Genomic DNA, 10,000 nt, shown 5'->3' on the forward strand with positions numbered 1-10,000 from the left:
TCAAGTTAAAGATTCTATATCTGCCATTACTCACCTGCTTCCACTGTCCACTTACATCAATACAATAAACCCGTCTGTGTCTTGAGTCTGACAACATGTTACAGAAGACCAGACCATACTACCATGAATCAAACGGGCGTGGATCCATTCCAGGAGCTGGTGGATTCACTTCGCCGTGTGCTCTCTCCTCCTGTCACCACCACACCAGCACCCGAACCGGTTTCCTCACCAGTCACTTCTCCCGGACCGATCTATTCTGCCAGTCCCATGGTCAACCATGCAACGATTGCAACGGATTTCTCCTGCAGTGTTCGCTCGCCCTGGAGATACAACTGCATCGGTTCCCAACTGAGAGGGCTAAAACTTCATTTATTCTGTCCTTGCTAGCAGGTCGAGCGCTCCAATGAGCAGAATCATTGTGGAAGCAGAATGGACTGGTCACTCAATCCTTGAATGCCTTTACTACTCACTTCCCGTGAAGTCTTCGGTCGGCCAGTAGGAGATGCTTCAGTCGGTGAGCAATTATATCATCTGAAACAAGGCAAAACCTCTGTGCAAGATTATGCGCTCCGTTTCCACACTCTAGCAGCCTCAAGTGGTTGGAACGAGCGCTCCCTGTTAACAACCTACCGCCAAGGACTAGAGCCCTCTCTGCGGTTACATCTCTCCGCCTATGATGACACCATGGGGCTTGAGCGCTTTATCCAACTCTCCATCCGGGTGGCAAATCAGATTCACGGCTGTATGGAGGCAAATCGATGCCAAAATTCACCCATTTCGTTCCGCCAACCAGAGTTTCCCAGCCCTCCAGAACCACAGTACAAACCTATGCAAGTCGACAATACCCGACTGTCCTCGACCGAACGTCTACGTCGGCTGACCCAGGGATTTTGTCTATACTGTCGCCAAAATGGACATGTAATACGGACATGTCCCATCCGTCCCCAACGACCCGTGGTGAGTGTGGTTTCCTCTTCCTCCCTTAATGTACATCCACTGACTACAATAGTGCAACTCACTACTCCTCTCCACTGTATTTCAGTCCATGCCCTCCTCGACACTGGGTCAGCCAGCAACTTCGTATCCGCTGACTTATGCCATCAACTCCAGCTCAAGAAAAGACTCAACAACATCCCGTATAAGATCCAGTCAATAACTGGTATTCCCCTTGGCCGAGGACAGGTCCGACACTGCGTGCGTCCAATTCAGCTATGGGTCGGCCAGTTACACATGGAAAGCATTTGTCTGTTGGTTCTGGAGGAATGCAACACTGGGATCGTCCTAGGGCGCCCCTGGCTCGTTTCCCACAATCCCTCCATCTCGTGGTCAACTGGAGAAGTCCTGAAGTGGGGCAGTGAATGTTTTCCTAACCTTGCAAAACCCATCTTGTCGGTTCTAATGATCCCAGTCAACTCCACGTCCATAGAGAGCCCCCATGAGAAGTTATCCATCGACATTCCAAAGGAATATGCCCACTTCAGTGATTGTTTTCTGCCTGAAAAGTTACCACCTCACAGACCATGGGACTGTGCCATCGATCTCCTACCCTCGGGGACTGAACCAGTGCCCATAATTACCGGGCTCTAAACAAAATCACCGTCAAATACAGGTATCCACTTCCCCACGTCCCATTGGCACTAAAACAGCTATGCGGGGCCGGGATCTTCACTTAGCTGGACCTCAGAAGTGCATAGAACCTCATTCGGATACATGAGGGGGACGAGTGGAAGACTGCCTTTGTGACACCTACTGGTCATTATGAATATCTCGTCATGCCGTGTGGATTGGTCAATGCCCCCTCCGTATTCCAGGGTTATATGAATGAGGTATTCCGGGAGTATCTACATCGCTTCGTGCTGGCTTACATTGACATCCTTGTGTACTCCCGGAATGAGGCCGAACATCGCCTGCACATCTCTGAGGACCTCCAACGACTCCGAGAACACCAGCTGTATCTAAAAGCTGAGAAGTGCACGTTCCACCAGGCTTCAATACAGTTCCTTGGGTATCAGATCAGCTCCCAAGGTATCAAGATGGACGAGGGGAAGGTTGAAGCCGTAATCAAAGAACTCCAGCGATTTCTAGTTTTTTTTTCGAATTTCTAGAGACTCTTCATTCACAACTACAGCTCCATCACTGCACCATTGACCAATCTCCTGAAAGGCAAGCCCAAGTCTCTGTCCTAGATGCCCGAAGCCACCTCGGCCATGAAGACCCTCCAAAAGGCCTTTACGTCGGCTCCACTCCTGGTCCATCCTGGCCCACAGAGGCCCTTCATAGTCGAAGTGGATGCCTCAACATCTGGAGTTGGAGCCGTCCTGTCCCAGTAGCAGGGGAATCCTCCTTGACTCCATCCATGTGCCTCCTTCTCCCGGAAATTATCCTCGGCGGAGCAAAATTATGATAATGGGAATCGAGAACTTCTTGCCATCAAGCTCTCCCTTGAGGAATGGAGACACTGGCTGGAGGGGGCCCGCCACCCGTTTGTGGTATAGACCGACAACCGAAACCTTGAGTATCTCCGAGAGGCTAAATCCCAGACAAGGCCGGTGGGCCCTCTTCTTTACCCGAATCCATTTCACCATCTCCTATCGTCCAGGGACCAAAAACACTAAAGCGGATGCTCTCTCAAGACTCCATACTGCAGATGATCTGTAAAAAAACCCTGAACGTATCCTCCCATCCAGTTTGATTTGTCAGCTCGATACAATGGTCCCTGGATGAGGACATCGCGGCTGCCAGTGTCTCTAATCCTACTCCGCCTACTCCAAAGGACCTCATTAATCCATACAGCGGATACTTCCCTGGGCACTGGTCCTCCTGGGACCAATCAAACCCTCTCACTGCTACAAGATTGCTTCTGGTGGCTAGGAATGACCAACAACATAGAAGGTACGTGAGAGGATGCCAGGAATGCGCCATGGCAAAGATTCCCCACCACTTACCATCCTTCCTCTCCCCATTCCTCGGCGTCCATGGTCACACCTAGGAGTCGATTTTTGTCACGGACTTACCAGCATCAGATGGTAATACCTGCATCTTAGTCACCGTGGATAGATTTTCCGAGGCCTGTCGTCTGGTACCCCTGAAAGGACTTCTAACTGCCATGGAAATTGCAGAGGTACTGTTTAATCACATCTTTTGAAACTTTGGAGTCCCCGAAGACATAGTATCAGATAGAGGTCCTCAGTTTATTTCATGGGTTTGGAGGTCTTCTCGCTCCTAGGTGACAGTAAGCCTATCTTCTGGATACCACCCACAGAGCAACGGTCAAACTGAGAGAAAGATCAAGGAGATAGGGCGCTACCTCCATACCTTCTGCCAGAACTCCTGGAACCGGTTCATCGCCTGGGCCGAGTATGCACAGAACTCTCTCCGTCAGCCCTCTACGGATCTCACTCCCTTCCAGTGCGTACTCTGCTACCAGCCACCTCTGTTTCCCCTGGTCTGGGGAACCTTCGGACATACCATCAGTCACTCATTGGTTCCAGGAGAGTGAGAGGGTCTGGGACTCAGCACATCAACATCTCCAGCGTGCAGTACGACGTCACAAACATCATGCGGATACCGGAGAGCCACCACTCCCACCCTCCAAAAAGGACAGAAGGTATGGCTCTCCACCAGGGACATCTGACAAAGACTTCCCTACAAAAAGCTGAGTCCCAGATTCATTGGTCCCTTCCCCATCATCCGTCAAGTCAATCCGGTCATGTATGAACTCAAGGTCCCTTCACAGTATACAATTCACCCTACATTCCATGTCTCTCTGCTCAAGCCCTACCACTCACCAGTTTGTCCTGTTTCCACAGAGCCTGGTCCCGTAGACGAACACCCTCTCCCGATAGTGCTGGAGGATGAAACGGTCTACTCGGTAAAGGAGATCCTGATTTCCCGACGTTGTGGGGGTAAATTGGAATATCTGGTGGACTGGGAGGGGTATGGCCCCGAGGAAAATCATGGGTCCCAAGAGATCACATACTCTATACCAATCTCCTGGCAGAGTTCCACACTTCTCATCCCCAAGATCCAGCGCCACGTGGTCAAGGTAGCCCTCCACAACATTGGGGTTTTCGGGCCTCAGGAGCGGGCCGTGGAGAGAGGGGTTCTGTCATGGAAACACCAGGCTCTTCCACCAATCAGCTATGCCAATCACCGGAGTTCTGATTACACACTCCTGACCGTCATTCACTAATCACCAGCAGCACAGTATAAGAGCACGCAGTTCATACAAGCACATTGTCTGGTCTCCATTGTGGAAAAAGACTCAACTCGTATGTCAAGCTACTTACCTGAATTCCTGCTCCAAGTTTCCCGATCTCCTTCGTCTGCTCCTTGTGTTCGCTACCATCACCTACCTGCATCCGATTCCCGATACCAGCTCCTGGAAACACACTCCGTCATCCTACGATCTCTCAAAACCTGGTAACAGATAATATCTCCATCAGTATCATCTCCATTCAAGTTAAAGATTCTATATCTGCCATTACTCACCTGCTTCCGCTGTCCACTTACATCAATACAAATAAACCCGTCTGTTTGATTCTAACCTGTCTGTGTCTTGAGTCTGACTACACGTTACAGTTACCTGTAGCAGAAGAACCGCTTCTCAATATTAACTCATCGTTATCTTTAGGCCAAGTCCCAAAACACTCAAGCTGGCAGTTATTAAGCAACTAGATCCTAGTGAACTGGCAAATTACAGACCCATTTCAAATCTTCCGTTTATGTCTAAAATTTGAGAAGTTGTCTGCTCAATTGTGGTCCTTCCTGCAAAACAATTATATCTATGAAGAGTTTCAGGCCGCACCATAACACAGAAACTGCACTTGTTAAAATTACAAATGACTTTATTCTAGATTAAAGACACATCTTTTTAGCCAAGCATTCACATAATGTATCTCATAACTTTGATCAAATGCACATGATCATTCTTTGCTTGGGTTGAACACATCATCTTTGCTTGGTTGGCACAGCAGCTATGCTAATTTCGTCTCTATTTGCTTCTCTGTTTCTACTACGGGACTTGCATCCCGAGGCAACTAGGAATTACACAAGCTTCAGTCTGGATCCAACCCTTACGAAGATATGAGATGACTGAACACCCCCAGAAGACCTCAGATGATGCTAACCCTGGAACAACATATAAAACTACCAAATTTTGCTTAATCACAATGTTTAATTGCAATCGCAAAGTTTAATTGCAACATATAATCATTGCAGTTAGTGTTCACCGTATGTTTGATTACATGTAATTTGTAACTAACTGCATGATTCTTACTGTATTTTTCTGCCACAGTCAATACTAATAACCTAATCCTAAATATAATGTAGAAACTTAAAATTTTCTGTAAATCTGCTTTGCAACGATTTGTATCGAGAAAAGCACTATACAAATAAACTTGAATTGAATAATTTAGATATGAAGGATTCGTAAATATTTTACACTTCTATAGCTGTAAATGCATAATAGTGTTTGTTTTAAAGGGGTGGTTTACTGTTTTTTTTCTAGGCTTGATTGTGTTTATGGGGTGCAGTCTAACGTGTTTATGCTTCATTTTTTTAAAAACGCATTATTTTTCATATAATTTACCTTTATTCCACACCGCTCTGTCCCTTCTCTGACAAACGCTTCGATTACTTCCTGTTTTTATGAAGCCCCTCCCTCAGAAATACGTGATGGGCTCTGATTGGTTAGCTGGCTCAGTGTGTTGTGATTCACTAAACCGCCGAGCGTGCGTATAAATGTCCCGCCCCTCAGCTCAGCGGCATGTGCTCCGGTTGTATTGTAAACAATGATTTATAACAATATAGAAACTTCTATATTGCTTATCAATTTGAGCCCGATTGAGATGCAGAGGATATTAGTGAAGAGGATCGCGCAGAACCTGTGCAAGCACGGCTCTTAATGGTATGTTTGTTTGTTTGTTGTCTCATACGTTTAGATACGCTGTTATTATGCTACTGCTTATGTTAGCTTTTAATATACATTTTTATTCTGATTAAAGTTTTGATACAGTACGGCAACCGCACACGCGTCCATGTATAACGCTTCTCATAGCTATGTGAAAATGTATAATTGGAACAGTTTGTTGGAGCTGATCTGACGATCTGAATGAGAGAGAGAGAGAGAGAGAGAGATGCAGAGCAGGGCGACGCGAGGAACAGGATTGAGAACCGCTGTTTTAGAACATTGATTTTGAAGCTTGTGAATCCATTAGAATCGTTAGAAGACAGAATCGCGATTCATATATGAATAGATTTTTACATGCACCCCTAGTTTTCTCTTCCTCTTCTCTAAAGCAGCGCAGCATGGCCTCGCCCCTTCCTTACATGTTCCCGAGGGCGGGGTTTATCTGGGTCCGTGACGTATCAGACCCGGGAAGTAGTTCGTTGTAGTCCCTTACCAGCCGTTTTTGTAGGCATTAAACTTCCAGAATTTTAAAAGACAATATCTCTGTTTGCATTGAACTTTCAGCGCGGCAACTTTGCAGATGTTGTTTATGCTCAAACAGCAACATTACACACTAACTAACATTAAAAAAGTGAAATTGCAATAAACCACCCCTTTAATTCACATTTCTCTTAATGTAATGGTTTTTACACAGTGAAGGCTCTTTAACTACATTTAATCAGAATATGAAGAATATTAAACCACCACAGCATTTTAGATTTCACATTTCCTTAGATCTTTTCACATATAAGAGGCCATGGTACTTTAAACTCATAATGTCTAAACTCATAACTCAAAACCTCCTTGTTAGTCCAAAAACAGCTTTAAACAGTTTTTCCACATCCTCTACCTTATTATATAATCAAGATGAATGTATCTGTCTAAGACCGTCTGCACTTCTTGCACAGATCAACACTCGATCTTCATCATTATGCAGTGAATACATGCTCTCTGCTGACCTTTTGAAGGATTTTAACCTTTGAAAAATGCCTGTTTATTTTCAGTGAAGTTCCTGATCATGTCAGTAGATCATAATTATTTGTTCTTTACATTTCACATTTCTCTGTGGACTCTTTTGTGGACCAGTCACCACTTTTCAAACACACTTTTAGTGAAAGATGTTGCATTACATAAGTAACCATGTTAATTCTTAAGCCTGATCTGTGGGAAATTATTATTTTGATATGTAAGGACTCATGCAGTCGGCTGGCAAGGCATTGAGTAAATCGGTGCTTCTCAAACCTGTCCTTCTCTGTCAGTTTAAATCTAGATTAAAGACCCATCTCTTTAACCTGGTTTACACATAATACACTAATACGCTTCTAATATTCAAATCTGTTAAAGGATTGTTAGGCCAGACCAGGAACCAGGAACACTTCCCATAACACCTGATGTACTTGTTACATCGTAAGAAGAATGGCATCTACGCAAATATTAGTCTATTTCTTTCTTATTCCGAGATCACCATAGCCGCCCGATCCAGTCCGTATCCAGATCAGATGGTGGATCAGCACCTAGAGATGACCTCTACAGCCCTGAACGTCAGCGGAGACCAGGACACCTAGATGAGCCCCAGAGACTGATCCCCAGTGAGGACCTCGTCACCTAGACGGCCATCGGGACAAGACCTCGGGAACCAGATGAGTCCTCTGCACAAACTGACTTTGCTGCAGCCTAGAATTAAACTGCTGGTTTCATCTGGCCAGAGGAGAACAGAACACTATTTCGACTATTTCCCTGTTTTATACTGTAAATCTGCTTTGACACAACCTGCATTGTAGCGTTATATAAAGCGGAGCTACATAAATAATGGTGACTTTGAGTTGACTTGACTTGAATCAGGTATGAGAGATGAGGAGACGTACCAAATGAGCACAGAAGAAGCCAACAAAATCAGACCGATATTCCTACTAAAGCTGATATGGGTATAAACTCAGCGCTCCAGACAAAAAAATCGAGTAAGGAGCCATTGGCTCCTATAAGAAAATCTTAGGCGCCAAATTATTTTTTTAGGTGCCACAGAATAAACGCGTTTTATTTTTTATTTTTTGTTTACATTTTGACATTTCAATCATACAGTCATGTGTTTGTCTACTCTTTTCTTGACTTTATCAGCATTTTAATCCATCTTGTAGATGACCTTGACCTAAGGTTCACTTAAAGTGGGAACTAAACGTCTTTTCCAACTTATATATACAGTCACAAATAATTGTTTATTACACAGAATCCGTACCAATATCATGGACCATAAGAACTTTTAAGCAATTGCAATTTAATAAATTTAAGTTGGTCCAACTTAAAATAAAAAGTGAACAACACATTTTCAAACTGTTTTTTGTCAGTGTAACTCAGAATTGTCAAGTTCACAATGTATTTCTTTAATTATGCATTAAGTTGGTGCTTTAGTAGCAAATATAGCGGCTTCTCCGAGATAGGTATAAACGGAGGTCCAAATGGGTGGGACTTGTTAATATTCCCTATACAAAACTCATATTTATTCAATGACATCATTGCCTTTTGAAGTTTAATCCAGCTGTATCGCGGTTCTTGTCTTTCCATCCCCAACTGTAAGACCTCTTGAAATTATAATTAAGACTTTTCTTATACCATTTAACATATTTAAAACTTTTTATGGCCGTAAATTTTATACAAGTAAATTGAGAGGTTTTTAAGGACCCACAGTATTTAAGTTAGCCCGTTGGGCAGGGCAGTGATACATTTTGGTAGCCCAACTGGGAAACGCAATAGCCGCGCGATTTTGTGAGCCCTGGGTTTCCTCAATTTTTTAAAGAAAAGTCAACTGATCGCTTTTTACAGTGTTAGTTTGGGCTCCTCCTCAATGCATCCTATAGAAATATTGTCAAATCTCTCACACATCCAGTCGGTTTTTGCATTTTTTTATCATGTAGACAACAGGTTAAGTAAAAATATTAATATGCAAGAGCGAATAAATATAGCAAAATGCTCCTCTTTATAATTATTTTTCTAGGTGACTGATGAGCTTATGGATGGTTAGGTATTGTTACGTGGCATTGTTTACAAGCTTTACAAGATTTCCAGCTTGACACAGAATGAGCGATTACATGAGACATTTCAATAAGTGTAGGCTCTCTTATAAAACAGCCTACCTTTTGATATTAATTCACATTCATTTCATACTATAATAGAGAAAGACATAATGGGTTCACTTGCCGCTTGAACTGATGCGCTAAAGCGATTGCGCCTGCCGCATTAAAGAGCGCCAAAACCGTATTTATTTTATGAATTTTGTTATGAATTTGGCAGAATGTTAAAGCTGATACTTTGTTTATTAAAAAGTAACAAAGCACAAAGCTTATTGTGATTACTGGACTGTAGTGCCGAGTTCACACTGCACGATTTTAGCCCGATTTTTCACTCGCCGACAGGTTTTGATAAATCTCCGACAAATGCCCGACATCGGAGGCAAATCGGAGCTCGTTCACGCGAGTGACAATCGCGCAGTGTGAATTATCAGAGACGCGATCTGAGAGAATCGCCGACGCCTGTGAAATATTTGGCATGCTAAATATCTGGAGCTGTCGGCGATTCACAATCCTGCTGTGTGCAATGATTTCTGACTGAAAACTACATCACGATGACCTTGAGACAAAGATGGGCAGAGGGAAGTTCTGTGAGGAGTTATAGACCATATCAGTATTTTAATATGTACAATTATATCATACAGAAACAAGCACAAACGCTTGAACAGCCGCAACATCAGCATAACAGTTACTGCTAATTATTATTTACCACTCTTTGCAGAACACAATCCCTGTTCCCTGCATCTCCCTCCTGCATAATCTGTTTTTCTTTTTGTAGCTGGAAATCAGCGCACAGACAATTTGCAGGCTATATTTTTTAATACTTCCGTCTAGCTCGAGAACAACGGGCTGACACATGCAGGTTCTCGCGTTATTTCCTTATCACTTCGCGTGTTTTGTTGTGAAACATAGTTTGCAGATCAGACAGAGTTGTCGGCGATTCTTCCTATTGTTAAGTCCTGCAGTGTGAAAGCCCCTGTCGCCAATC

General features: G+C 43.9%; 1 protein-coding gene across 1 annotated transcript in view; it reads right to left on the minus strand.

Moving 5' to 3' along the window:
* The window catches only part of megf10 (multiple EGF-like-domains 10), a 57,691-nt gene that overhangs the window by 35,916 nt on the left and 11,775 nt on the right, over nt 1-10,000 (minus strand). The gene's annotated exons all lie outside the window — the stretch shown is intronic.

Source organism: Onychostoma macrolepis, chromosome 10 (assembly GCF_012432095.1).
Source record: "Onychostoma macrolepis isolate SWU-2019 chromosome 10, ASM1243209v1, whole genome shotgun sequence".
In the NCBI taxonomy this organism is placed as follows: Eukaryota; Metazoa; Chordata; class Actinopteri; order Cypriniformes; family Cyprinidae; genus Onychostoma; species Onychostoma macrolepis.